The sequence below is a fragment of the Arvicanthis niloticus genome, chromosome X (genome assembly GCF_011762505.2).
Source record: "Arvicanthis niloticus isolate mArvNil1 chromosome X, mArvNil1.pat.X, whole genome shotgun sequence".
Taxonomy (NCBI): Eukaryota; Metazoa; Chordata; class Mammalia; order Rodentia; family Muridae; genus Arvicanthis; species Arvicanthis niloticus.
Window position 1 is genome coordinate 87,178,490 of NC_047679.1, and position 14,355 is coordinate 87,192,844.

At 41.7% G+C, this 14,355-nt stretch overlaps 1 long non-coding RNA gene across 4 annotated transcripts in view; it reads left to right on the forward strand.

Moving 5' to 3' along the window:
- The window catches only part of LOC143435612 (uncharacterized), a 57,023-nt gene that overhangs the window by 36,777 nt on the left and 5,891 nt on the right, over nucleotides 1–14,355 (forward strand). For 2 of the 4 annotated variants that reach the window (XR_013106096.1, XR_013106099.1), the window contains exons 2-5: nucleotides 1,349–1,508; nucleotides 5,454–5,630; nucleotides 6,988–7,151; nucleotides 7,414–7,471. This is a non-coding gene — a long non-coding RNA (uncharacterized LOC143435612). The remainder of the gene's footprint in view (nucleotides 1–1,348; nucleotides 1,509–5,453; nucleotides 5,631–6,987; nucleotides 7,152–7,413; nucleotides 7,472–14,355) is intronic. The other 2 variants (XR_013106097.1, XR_013106098.1) reach the window with 2 other exon arrangements.

Sequence of the window (14,355 nt, forward strand, 5' to 3'; positions counted from 1 at the left end):
ATATGAGCCAATAGGAGACATTTTCAGTCAAACCACCTTAGTAAGTTATAAAGCTAGAAATTAAATAAGGTAAAAATAATAATGATAATAAGTGAATTAAATAAGAGAGCTAGAAAGGGAAGATGAACAAAGGTTAAATAAAAGAAAGGAAATAGAAAAACAAAGAATGTGAGGCAAAGGAAGGGAGAAAATATAAATACAATTTGATGAAGGGAATAACACGAATAAAAATAAAAACCTTAAGCCAAGTGTCTTAGGGTTGCTGCTATGGAACACTAAGCCAAGTGTCTTAGGGTTGCTGCCATGAAACACTATGACCTAAAGCAATTTGCCGAGGAAAAGGTTGTAGAAACTCACACAGGCAGAAGCTAATGCAGAGGCCATTAGGGGAGTGCTGCTTACTGGCTTGCTTCCCCTGGCTTGCTCATTTTGCCTTCTTATAGAACCCAGGATGATCAGCCCAGGGATGGCACCACCCACAAAGGGTACAAAGGGCGGGGCCCTCCCCATCAGTCACTAATTGAAGAAATGCCTTATAGTTGGATCTTAGGGAGATATTTTCTCAGTTGAAGTCCTCTCTTTTTGGCATAAAACTACCTAGCACAAATACCATGGACCTTAATGTCAATTACATTGGGATTTAGAATTGTGTCTTGTTTTGCTATATATTTAGCCTAATGGTGTGACCTGTCCATTTCCTTTTCTGCCGACAGAAAAATAATAAGCTAGACCTCTGAGCTATTGTGCAGACTAAAGGAAATCACGCATTCAGAGCATTTACCACAATTAGCACAAAGTAATTATTCAATAAATGTGTGTTATTTTCATTGATGTTTCCAGTTGAAATAAAAATTCCCTTGTGAACCATGCTACATAGGGACATTTAAAAAGACTGTCACTGTTATTGTTCCTTCATGTGATTCTGTGAGTGCATCTTAATCACAGAAATAGCATCTATATTGAATTTTATATTAAAAATCACTGCATAATGGTAACTAACAATTGCAATTTAATTGAGCCTTCTGTAACTTGCAGTCTGTATCGTTTAAACTTTCACAGAGAGATTGCAAAGCTTGGCTTCTGATTTGGCTTCACTAAATTCAAGCTCAGTGAGCCACTAATTGATTCCAAGAATGGAAGCTAACACCCCACGGGAAGCAGAAGAGCTAAGGCACCTGTACAAGCGTTAGAGAGAAGAATGACCTCATTGCCTTGTTTATGTGCCCCAAAACAAATTGGACAAGAGTGATATGAATAAAAAATAACAAATTACCCTACAGTTCTTTCCATCAATGTCTGCAATATACAGCTTGCTATTTTAATCTTTCACACAAACACTTCTTTCCAGAACCTTCCAGGGTACTTCTTCTTGAATTGCAAGTCTCAGATACTGATTGGTTTCAAATACTGAGAAGAGATCTCTGGACACAAGACAGTGAAGGAGGTGTCAGACCAATTTGTCTGTGAAGAAAATGACATTTCAGGAAACAGAATTGTTCTGGTAAAAGGTAATTCCTTATTAATGAGATTAATTCTTTTAATTTGTTTAATAAGTTACCTGGTGCTTCTTACTATGATAGATGCTCAAAAAATAGAGATACTTAAGATATAAACTATTCACTCAAAAATGCATTTTAAAAGGAAAAATATTATAGAAAAATCAGATGATAATCCAGTGAGAAAAATACTATAAGAAAAATAGAGACTGTGTTGTAGGAACACAGAAAGTATACACAATTTATCCTAATGTGAATAAGATATGGAAGATCAAGAAATATGAGGAAGAAATATTTGAGCACCTGTGTGAGGAGAAACAAAATTGAATACGAGGTATGCAGATGAAGAAATGATAGCAGAAAGAGGAGGGACTGTGGGTACTCACAGGGAGCAGCCTGTGCAAAAGTCAGGGAACAAGAGAAGACGGAAGGTGTTTGTTTATAGAGCTGCTGAGACAGCTCGGCAGGTAAAGGTGCTTGCCAAGCCTGAAAACTTTCGTTTGATCTCGGGGATCCACATGCTGGAAAAAAGAAATGCCTCCCTGCAAGATGTCCTCTCACCTCTACATATGTACCGTGATACATAAGGACACATGCAAACGTGCAAATGCACTCAAAAGTAAAAAAGTATTCTATCTATCTATCTATCTATCTATCTATCTATCTATCTATCTATCTATCTATCTATCTCAGACAGTTCACCACACTTAATTTGGTCATTGGTGTGGTTATAGGAAAAATTGTGCATTTTGGGTACTTAGGAGTCTGACATGGAGGGTCAGACATGAACACGCTGAGAAATTTAGGCAACAGGGGGCTCAGACTTGGTAGGTACATCTGGTACATAGCCATCCTCTGAGGTGGGTAGCAAATCCAACTACTTGCTCAAGGGTAACAGCAGAGTTAGTGATAGTAAGTGGACTGCTCCAGTTCTAGAGTTGCCTCCCTGCCATCTTGGCTGCAGAAAGGACTGAGAATTCGGAGCCCAGGTCCAGAGGATGACATGATTTCTATAGCTTTCTCCCTATAACTGTTTTAATATAAGTTAGATCTGAACATCGAGACCACTAGGCTGCATTCTGCTTTCCCTGGATTATGCAGCTCCAATAAAGATCTCAGCACTTTGCTGTCACTTAGCTCTCTGTTGCATTCAGGGGATAGTGAAGTGGAAACTTTAAGGGTTCTTTCGAAAGTCAGTTTGATGGTGTTTTGCTGGAGCAAACACTCGAAGGAGTGTTTTTCTGAAGTGGGCACAAGTGAAAGACTAAGGTAGACTCATGAAGGAACATTTCGCTGAAGCAGATAAAGGTGAAAGGATGTTTTGCTAAAAGCAAACATGTGAAAGGATGTGTGATGAAGGATTCTTCACTAAAGGATACACATGTATTTATCTGCCTTATATTACATAGCTGAACTCCATTTGTTGAGACCCCATAGAGAAAAATACCCCCCCCCCCAAAAAAAACTTCTGGTGGTGGTCTGGCGGCTTCTTGACACTTCTGAGGATTTGGGCTGATTGGCAGAATGATGTCAGCTGATAGATACATGGAGTTTTGTTAAGACAGGCTCATGTGCTGAGGCAAGACATGTGGTGAGGCGAGACCTGTGCAGGACAGGTGATATTTAGAGGGAGTATAAATAGGACTCAGCAGACTGTGACAGAGGCTTGCTTGCATAGCTAGCTTTGCAATGTCTCTTGGTCTGGCATCATTGCTGACCTTTGCTTCACTGAGAGAGGCACAACAAAGACTTTTCCTGGTAGCCCTGCTGGTCCTAAACTCTCCTGTTGACTCTGGCTATCTCTGTTAGGTAGTGCCACCTCTGCTGATTCGTGTTTGCTATCCTGACTCTACCGAACTAGACTGCTGGTATATCTGTGAAGTGTTTGTGAGTGAATCCAGCTGCTGCTGCTGATTCCTGTGAACCAAACTGCTGATTTCCTGACAAAGCAGATGGGATTTGCACCAAAGAACAATTTCTACACAGGTCCACTTCCCCTGTGTTCTAATAACCTTTCTTTTTCCACTACCTCTGGTGGGTGGTGGGCTAGAAAGGAGGTTAAAGCATTTGAGAACTGTTACTAAAATTAGGGATGAGAAAAAATTTAATTCTACTGTATACTGAGGATGGTATTCCAAAATCTACCCTACAAATATATTAACTACATAAAGAGTAGCTGTGGATGATAAGAGATGTGCAGTTGGGATTCTGTTTCCCCTCTTTTTTTGGAGATTTCATTTAGATTGTCTTTTTATATGCACGTATTTTAGGATGGTTCTACTGTCTTAGATTTCCATACTACTATCTCTGAAATGCCCCTCGGTTTTAGCTGCCCTTTCTCGTATTCCCTCCCTCTGCTCTCCCTCCTCTTTCTTCTCCTTCCCACTGATCCTCCCATTTTAGAACTCCCCTCATCTCTCCATAGCTATCTATTCTATTCCCCTTTAAAACAAGATCTGTTCCTTCTAGCCCCTATCATTTGTGCTTTCATTGATTGTAGCATGGTTATCATTATCTACATATAAATGAACACATACCATATGATTTTCTAGCTCCATCCATTTTTTCCCTGCAAATTTCATGATGTCATTTTTAAATAATAGCTGAGTAATACACCATTGTGTAAATGTAGCACATTTTCTTTATCCATTTTTCTGTTGAGAGACATCTAGGTTGTTTCTAGTTTCTGGCTATTATGAATATAGAAGCAGTGGACATAGTTAAGCAAGTGTCTCTGTGGTAGAAGCAAGCATCTTTTGGGTATATGCCCAAGAATGATATAGGTGGATCTTGAAGTAGATTGATTTCAATCTTCCTGAGGAAATGCCACACTGATTTTTTTATAGTGGCTGTTTGAGTTTGCATTCTCACCAGCAATGGAGGAATGTTCCTATTACTCCACATTCTTGCCAGTATGAGCTTGTTTTGTTGATCTTATCCATTCTGAGAGGTGTTAAGATGAACTCTCAAAGTACTTTGATTTGATTTACTTGATGGTTAAAGATGCTGAACATTTCTTTAAATGTTTCTCAGCCATTTGAGTTTTCTCTTGAGAATTCTGTTTTTATCTGTTCCCATTTTAAACTAGGTTATTTGTTTTCTTGATGTCTAGTTTATTGAGTTTTTAATATATTTTGGATATTAGCCCTCTATCAGATTTCTAGGGGGTGAAAAAATTTTCCCATTCTGTAGGCTGCCACTTTGTCCAAATGACAGTGTCCTTTGCTGTGCAGATTCTTTTCAGATTCATGATGTCTTATTCATTATCTTAGGGCCTGTGCTATAGGTGTTTAGTTCATAAAGTCTTTTCTTGTATGAGTTCAAAGCTATTTCTTATATTCTTTTCTGTTGGGTTCAGTGTATCTAGTTTTATGTTGAGGCCTTTGATCCATTTAGAGTTAATTTTTGTGCAGGGTGATAAGTGTGGATGTATTTTGGTTTTTCTACATATGAAGCCATTCAGTTTGTCCAGCACCACTGAACATTAACAAGCAAACTATACCCGCTGGGAGAAAGAAGATCAGGTTTGTCCAATAGAGTTAAAACTGGGCATAACAACTACTCTAGCATAGTCATTGTGTTCAGAAATAGTAGTTGACCAACATATAATTGGACTCCGCAGCTTTTTCTGTGCTTTTATTTGATTACAGTTTGGTATTTGTTTTTAAATGTGATTTTATTTTATTTTTGCTTTTTTTGGTTTGGGGGTGTTTTATCATTGTATTGGGTTTTCATTTGTGAGAAAAAAACTTGTATAAGTAGGGAGGGGGAGAGAATCTGGAACAACTTGGTTGTAGGCATACATTTTTTACAACCTACTTTAATAAGGGTTCAACGTCTTTAGCCCACCACCCACCAAAGGTAGTGAAAAGAAAAGAAAGGTTACTAGGATATGGGGGAAAGTGAACCTGTTTACAAATAGTTCTTTGAGGAGATCCCAATCTTCATTGTTCTCAGTGCAGTCCACTATCAAACACCAAACAGGAATCAGCAGCTGCAGACCAGTCCACTCGGCAGACATCACATGTAAACCAACAAGAGCAGTTCAGTCCAGAAGAAACTGTGAGGCTCAGCAACCAGCCCAAGTCCGTGGAAGTGGCAAGAGGCTGCAGGAACCTCCTGAGAAGTTTTTTGGTGAGTTTCTCTCTATGAAGCCACCACAAGCAAAGCTCAACAACACAATATATGGCAAACCAATGTGGGTGTGTCATCAGCAAAGACTAACGAGGCAGAACAAGGCAAACCAATGCTTGAGCTCCCACTGTCTGTGGGATCATATTTATATTCCTTCTGAACAGCATGCTTCCTTGCACAGGTCTGCTCTAGCAAAACATCCTTTTACCTGTGTTAACTTCAGCAAGACATCCTTTGATGTGTCTGCTTTAGCAAAACAGTCTTTCACCTGTTTGTCCCAGAAAAACATCATTATAACATAACTGAGTCTCCAAAGAAACCAGAAATTTCCACTTTACTTTGGGGAAGGGAAGATTATGATAAGATATATTTAAATTTAAAATTGTTTTAAATAATAAAAATATAATAGTGATAATAGTACAAGAATAGCTATGTATGTTAGATATCGGGCTAGATATGAATGGTATTATTACAGTGTCTCCAGATTACAAGGTTGCCCTTAGGGACACTTATATAACATCAGCTGAACTAAGGAAGCTGAAGAAGCCCCTTTATGCTGAAGATTTCAGGAGGGGCTTCTCTGGGAAGGTGAGATAGGAGCCAGACCTCAAGAGAGGAAGCAAAGATATTAGTAGAATGTCCTCAGAAATCCAAAATAGCTCTAATGACTGCTTTTCTCATTTTCTTTGATTAGGTTGAACTTGCTACCTGGTTAGAACTCTTGGACTTTACAATAACTATTTATTTTTGGTACTGTCCTAGGGGACATAGGAGTCCTGTGTCTTTGAAAAGTCTGCTGCCTGCAAAGGACATCCCTGAGAATCTTTTGTATGTTCTTGCCCTTGTCTTTCCTGGGCTTTATCATTTGGGAATCTTAAGAGCCAACTCACCTTGCCATTTCTCTAGACTTTGAGTGGCCCCTCTCTGTAGCTTGTTGTAAGCCTTTTGCAGAAGTCCTCAGCTCTACCCAGAGCCTGACAAGACTGATGCTAATTCATGATAAAGTGGAGATTCGAGACTGAAATTGATAGATATGTGAAGGACTAAAGCAGCCTGTCAGTTAATGAATCTAACCTGGATATAATGAATTGTGGGTATGGATAGAGTTCATGATGTCACAGCAACCCCTAAAATTAAATTAAAATTCTTGTCCAGCTGACTGAATCTCAAAGGAAGAAAACTATGAAGCAGGAGTTAATATAAAGGGAATAAAACATCCCTTTCCCCGAATCTCTGCTTATCCCTGGCCCAAGGGATCTTTTTCACATGTCATTTGAATTTTCTAGTGTGCTTTTATAGACAAGTTCTAAAGTCTCCTGGAGCAGATAAGATGATGGCATCATTCTCTGTATTGCAGGCCTGTCACTGGACCAGAGTATGTGGTCAGAATTTGTGCTTTGTATTTTATAGCAATCAACGTCTGAGAGGCCCTGAGCTCAATGATAATGCTTTAGGTGACAAGGGTGTGCGGGTCCAGTGTGAAGGGTTGAAACACCTTCACTGCAAACTACAGACCTTGTGGTAAGTACCAGGAGAGTCTGTGTGTAGGAAGCTTTTGTTCGAGGCTGTGTATGAAAGGGATGGCCAATGAGGAATATGAGATAAAATTAACTTCTTTTTCCCTCTAGGATTGGGGTGGTGGGTTGAAACAACCTTGCCACATACACCAGGCTAGCTTTGGACATGCATCAGTCCTCCTGCCTCTTTTTCCTGAGTGCTGGGATTAAAATATGTATCATATCATGCCTAGTGAAGCTGATATCTTTCCTAAATTTCTTTACAGGTTGGCACAGTGTCACCTTAAAGCTGCATGTAGCAGTGCTCATGTGTTCTCAACAGAGGTAAGAACCTAATACTCCTGGGAGTGAAAATGCTTTCCAGGATTTTTGAGTATAGATGCTGCGTAATGCACTGAATTGTCCAGTGTATAAAGCTGACACACTCTAGTAAGTAACTGTTTTGGGCAAAATGGGCAAGAAGCATACAAGATGGGCATGTTGGATTTAGTTAGAAACGGCTGGAGTGTTTGTTTGTTTGTTTTTGTTTGTTTTAAAGAGGAAAACTGAGGGCAGGCCAAACCTAGGCAAAATGCTAAATACAATTACCAATAGACTCCTTGTCCTCCTATGATATAAACATAGGAGCAGAGGCAGAAAACAGGCCACTTGTATCTCATTGCTAAGAAAACCAACATTATGGAAGAAAAAGAACACAGGACCTGGATGCTAGGTTTGGCTCAATCATGTATATGATCATGTATATGATTGAAATAACTTAACTGCTCTGAGCTTCAGTATCCTTGACTGTTAGATAGAGATAATGCTGCTTACTGACTGCTTGAAGTCAACGTGAGGATGGAATAGAGAACTCAATTGTAAATGTCCCTGCTGGATGTCCCCTTAACGCATAGGAGATGCCACATGTTAAGCCAGTTGCATTTCTATTTCGCATACCCACCAGTGTGCTAATGAGAACATTTGGCGTGTCTTTGAAACTCCAGGGAGATGAAACTGTAATGGGAAGATTTCAAAGGGTGGAGGTCGCCACCTTCTGTGGTCAGTGTCCATCTGCCAGCTCAGCAGGCTGATATGCACACAAAGTAATTCTTAATTACAGTACAACTATGCTCTGTTGGCAGCTAACCAGTGGCCAGGTGGCCATTTGTGTTTGGTATTCCGAACTGGAACACATAATGGAAAATCAAGTCTTAGTGTGAAAATTCCACCGTCCAAAGCCAATTTGGTAGATTGAAGCCGAACTGAACTCAGCATAAAGAGCTGATTACAAGGCTGCATCAGAAACTGCTGCTCTGCTGGCAAAGTGATGTCTTTTGGTTTCAAAAGCTCAAGAGAGTGCTTATTACCAGCCAACCAGGGGGGAATGATGCATAACATGATTAAGTCTTCAAGGGTAGGGGACTTTCATCATATTATTCTCAGAAGTATGTGAATGGGACCTTTATTGTCATGATTGACATAGACTTAACTGACATACATCTTAAGGCTTCTTTAAATGTAGAGTAGCAGCACAGTGGTATCTCCCTCCAGCATGTGTGCCGCAATAAAGATTTGAAAGAAGAGCAAGGAGAAGTTGTTTTGTTGGGATGGAATGCCATTGTGTGTTTTTATGTAAATTGTGCCACCATTTCCCAATTCACTTGCGCTTTGTCTTTTCACTAGAATGCTTATGCTGTATTTTCAGGCCAACTTTTAAGCCTTTATAATCTAGCACACAACAAGGTCATAGCAATGTGGAATATTATGGAATACAAAAGGATCACACAGAGTAGCTATAATTTTCTGACCTCAAATAAATCCTGAGCACTAGAATTCATCTGACAGAGATGAAATCAGTAGAAAAATACATAATTATCGAAATAGAAGAAAGAAAGAAATATGATTATTTTAAAATGGTGGGCTGGAATCAATCTAGGAGTACTTCCTAGAAGGAAGGATGTTCGGTGGATTGTAAAGACTGGAAGAAACGTACTTTTTATGAGCTGCTTGCCAGGATCCGAATCTTACTCCTGAAACTGTATTTTTCTCTATAAATATTTTAGCACAAATCATAAGGAAGTATGTATAAGAGGTTGGTTAGTAATTAAGATATCTAGGAGAAAGACAAGAAGACAAAGAATGTTCAGTAAATATTAACCAGTTATCTAAACTGGACAAAGTGGCTCACACCTGTCATCACAGCATTCAGAAGCTCACGCAGGAAGAATCCAAGTTCAAGCCCAGCCTGGTTTGCATAGTGAGGCCCTGGCTCCAACACCGGAAGGATTAGATATTAGTCAACATTTCAGCAAAGATGGGGGAAGGGCTACAAGACCTATGCCTAGCTGAAGATATACAGGAGTCAAAGACTGCTGAGGGTTGGATAGTCAGTTTGCTTCTGAGAGGACAGCCCTCAACTAGGTTACCCATGCCCAAGTAGCCCTCCATACACATATATGAAACAGAGAATGAGAACATGACTTTGAGAGGGGTAGCAGTATAGGGGGAGTTGGAGGAGGGAAGGAGAAAGATATGACAAAAATAAAGTATACCCATAATGAAATTATAAAAAAAATAAAGAATAAAATTATGAAAATTGTTAAAAGACTGGATGTTTACAGAAATGTTAAACGACTGGGTGTTTACAAGGTTACGGGAAAATAAGAAATTGTGTCCTCATAATGACAAAGTTCACCTTAAGTCACTTCCCAAGGATTTATTGACTATATCTTATATGATAAACAATTATGCCAAGAACTCTGCAAACATGAATGAATAAGATATCAGACATCTTCTGTGTACTTCTGAGGTCAGTGGTCCCACAGCAGAAAGGCAAATAAACTGAATAATGTAATGAAATAATCTCAAAGTCTCAAAGGAGCCATAGCAGGTTACAGCTAACCTATCTGAGGTGATCAGGATACATTCTAGAAAAAGAGTCACCTCAGTTGAATCTCAGGGCTATAGTTAGGTAAAGATGGAGAGGCACAGTCCAGGTTTAGGAGGTAACTTGAATAAAATACCTGGACAGTAATCAGTATGGTTTATGGTACTCAATGGTGGCAGTTTGGACAATTACAAGACTGTGATATTGCTGGAGCATGGAAGTATAAAGCAGAGTGTGTTGGCAAATGGGCCTGGGGAGATAGCCAGGATGCCATCCAAATACATTGATAAGTAAAGCCTGTTAACAGAGTTCTGAGCGCAATTCCTCTCTCTTCCTTTCATGGCCTCTTAGAGTAGTGCATATTTTGAGGCTTTTCTCTATCCCTTTTCAAAACTGACTGCAAAGGTGGGGGAAATTTTACTTCTACAGCTAGGCAGAAAGTCCATTTATACTCTCCATGATTCCACGTCTTGGTCTGCAGACAGATGAATGTTGGGAGCCGACTTTTAGCAGAAAGCGGCTATCAGCTTTGCAGCCATCTTGAGCCATATACCCTCACATGAGACTTGGTTTTCAACAGCCTACAACAGCTGAAGCACACTCTGATATCCCACATATTTTGTTTTGCTGTTTACTGCCCCCAGCTGCAAGGCGCACGCATGCAAGGCATGCGGTTCACATGTTGTCCACGTGCTATTCACGCCATACATGCCTATAAGGTGCATGTGCTATCCACGCCTGTAAGGCGCATGGTGCACGTGCTATCCATGTTATAGACACCTGTAAGGCTTATGTTATATCAACACCTGCAAGGCATGTGGTATCCTCGTGCCTACAAGGCATGTGGCAAAAGCCTATAAATACCCCAGATATCCCTTCAATAAATGAGACTTGATCAGAACCTCTGTCTTGTCTCCATTCTTCGCGTCTCTTCCCCTTTATCCTCGCGCGCTGTCTCTCTCTCTCTCTCTCTCTCTCTCTCTCTCTCTCTCTCTCGACCCTGACCCGCAGACTGGAGTGGCAGCTTGGGCCGGGAAACAGTGGCCGCCAATCATGGAGTGGAGAGGGCTGCAACAGATGAACAGGCACTGTTTTGTAAATACTGCTAGACTTAGACTGAATGGCTGTCGAGGGGTCCCTTAATGAGCTACAGATATATATGTGTGTGCTCAGTTGCCCCTTTCCCCATTAGAGTCTTTAAGTCTATTTATGTAATTTATTATATTTATCAACCTAAATGTGTCAAATCATCCCTGCATTTCTGGTAGAAAGCCAACTTGTTCACAGTGTATAATCTTTCTGATGTATGCCTGTATTCTGTGTGGAAATATTTTATTATGCATTTTAAAATTTACATGTATCAGGGATACTGGGCTGTACTTTTCTTTTGTTGTTGTTGTGTCTTGACCTGGTTTGGGTATTAGAGTGATACTGGCTTCATAGAAGTTTGGGAGTGCTCTGTCTGTTTCTATTGTTTTGATTAGTTTAAGGAGGATTCACTGTAGACCTTCTTTGGAAGTCTGGTAGGATTCTTCTGTGAATCCATCTAGCCTTGGACTTGTTTTTAAATTACTCTTTCAGTATTATTATGTATTTAGTAAAGGTTCCTTTATTGTCATTTTTAAGTTTTTTGCATTGTGATAAGATAGAATGCAAGGAGTGAAAATAACGATGATCTCTCTCTCTCTCTCTCTCTCTCTCTCTCTCTCTCTCTCTCTCTCTTTCTCTCTCTCTCTGTCTCTCTCTGTGTGTGTGTCCCAGAATGTGGTCTATTTTAGAAAGCTTCCATGTGCTCCAGAGTAGGATGCATATTCATATCATTTGGGTGAAATATTCTGTGGATATCTGTTAAGTCTGTGTGATATATGATAACTAGTTAATCCTGATGATTCTCTGTATATGTCCAGATGACCTACTTATTGGAAAAAATTGGGTATTGAAATCACCTACTATTAATGGATTGTTGTTAATCTGTGCCTTTAAATCCAGTAGTACATTTTTTTTTCCAAAAGGGGCACACCACAGTTTGGTACATGTGTTTAAGATAGTATTATCTTCTTGATTAACTATTCTTAGGATTAAAATGACGAGTCTTCCTTTATCTCTTCAAATTATTTTTAGTTTCACATCTATTTTGTCATATATTAGGCTAGCAATGCATCCTTGATACCTGGTCCCATTGGATGGAGTACATTCATCTATCCTTTTATACTAAGGCAGTATCTATGTTTAAAGCTGTTTCATATGAACAACAGGTAGATGGTTGTAACTTTAATTTTTTCAAAACCTATTTTTAATGATGGTTCTTATATGTTTTAACTTCCCTTGTAACCACCATCCACCAGAGGTAGTGGAAAATAAAGAATAGGGGGGAAGTGGACCTGTTTAGAAAGGTTCTTTAGAGCAACTCCCATTTGTGTTGTCTGGAAATTGGCAGTTCAGTTCACAGGTGAGCAGCAGGAGTTCAGTCTGTTTGCAAACATCTCACAGATACACCAGCAGTCCAGGTTGGTTGAGTCAGGATAGCAAACATGAATCAGCAGTGGTGGCACTACCTAGCAGAGACAGCCAGGCCTCAGCCTCCACACAAGTCAGCAAGAGGGGCCAGGGAAGAAAGCCAGAAGTTCTGGGCTGTGCCTTTCTCAGGGAAGTGAAGATCAGCTAAGACAGGGAGTCATATCATTAACTTAGCTTCTGTTCCCCCTCTGCATTGGTGGTTTTTAGGCAGTGGGGTGGGCTTGTAACCTGGGGAGTGCAGATTTGTTAGGGTAATAACCTGGAGACCTTGGTCTTGTTGGGGTATGAGCCTAGAGACTGGAGCTAGGTCCGGGTTTTTGTTGTGGAGTAACTTGTAAACAAATGCCTGTTAGTTTACCTGAGTTCAAACTTAGGTCAAGTTCTCTAAAATGGTGTCTAAACCTAGAAGATTTGGTCTCTCAGGCCCACTCTGCTTTCCCCTCAATCCCTTGGCCTGCCTTTCTGCCCCTCAGCCTGCACTTCTGCCCCTGGGCCTGCCTGCCTCTTGACCTCTTGGCCTGTCTCTCAGCTCCTTGGCTCTTCAGATTGCTCTTCTGCCCATCTCTACATCTGTTGGTCTGCCCCTAACCACATCAGCGCCTGGTCTCCTTGGCTTGCCTCTCTGCCTCTAGGGCCCACAGGCTATCCTTCTGTCTGAGTCTCTGCCCCTCAGCCTGTCTCAGCTTTTCAGCTTGCCCCTCAGCTTTCTTCTAGGCCTGTTGGCATGCCCTTTGTTTTGTTCCTTGGCCCCTCAGGCCGCCTCTAGGCCTGTCTCTCAGCCCCTCTGCCCCTGGGCCCACCTCTAGGCCCATTGACTTGCACCTCTGTCCCTTAGCCTGCCTTAGCTCCTCAGTCTACCCCTGGACCTTTCCCTAGGCCCTTTGGCTTGCATCTTGGCCTCTCTGCCTGACTCTAGGCCCCATAGCTTGCCCTTAGGCTTGCCCCTTGGTCTGCCTCTTGGTCCCTGTCTGCCTCTTGGTCCTTCTGCCTTTCCTTAGGCTGCCCTTAGTCCTCCTTAGTCACCTGAGGGTGCTGTCTCTCCACACCCTCAGCCCCTTGGCTTGCCACTCCTCCCCACTTCTTGACCTCTTGGTATGTCCTTTGGCCCTTCTGCCTGCCCTTTGCACTACCCCCCACCCCCAGCCTGCCTCTTTACACCTCTGCCTCCCTCTCTGCTTCTTGACCCATAAGGTTGCACCTAGGCTCCCCAGCCCACCTCTAGGCCTGTTAGTCTGCCTCTCTGTCCCTTTGCCTGCCCTTCCTCCCTGCCTCTTTACACCTCAGTCTGCCCTTGTCCCCTTTGCTGGCCTCTCTGCTCCCTGTGGCCCCTCTGCCTGCCTCTCAGTCCTTCCACTTACCCTTAGGACTGCCCCTCAGACCCTCATCCTAACCTTTGGCTTGCCTTTCAGCCCCTAGGACCCTCAGCACCTGATCCCTTTGGCCTGTCCCTTGGTTTACCCCTTAGTCCCTCTGCCTCCCCCTCGGTACCTCTGCTTGCTTTGCTGCCTCTCTGCCTCTCTGCCTGCCTCTTTGTTCCAAGCCCTGTGGCCTCTGTGCCTGCCTCTCAGCCCTTTCACTTACCCTTAGACCAGCTCCTTGGCTGGCCCCTCAGACCCTCAACCTGGGCCTTGGCTTACCCCTCTGCCCCTAGACTCCTCAGTGCCTGCCCCTTGGCACTTCAGCCTGCTCCCCAGCAAGAAGCTGCCAGTATACCAGCAGAAGATTCTGGTGCATTTCTCTCTATGGAGTGACAAATGGAGCTCAACTACATAATGTAAGGCAAACCAATACATGCATGTTGTTAGCGAAGAATCCTTCATCCTTT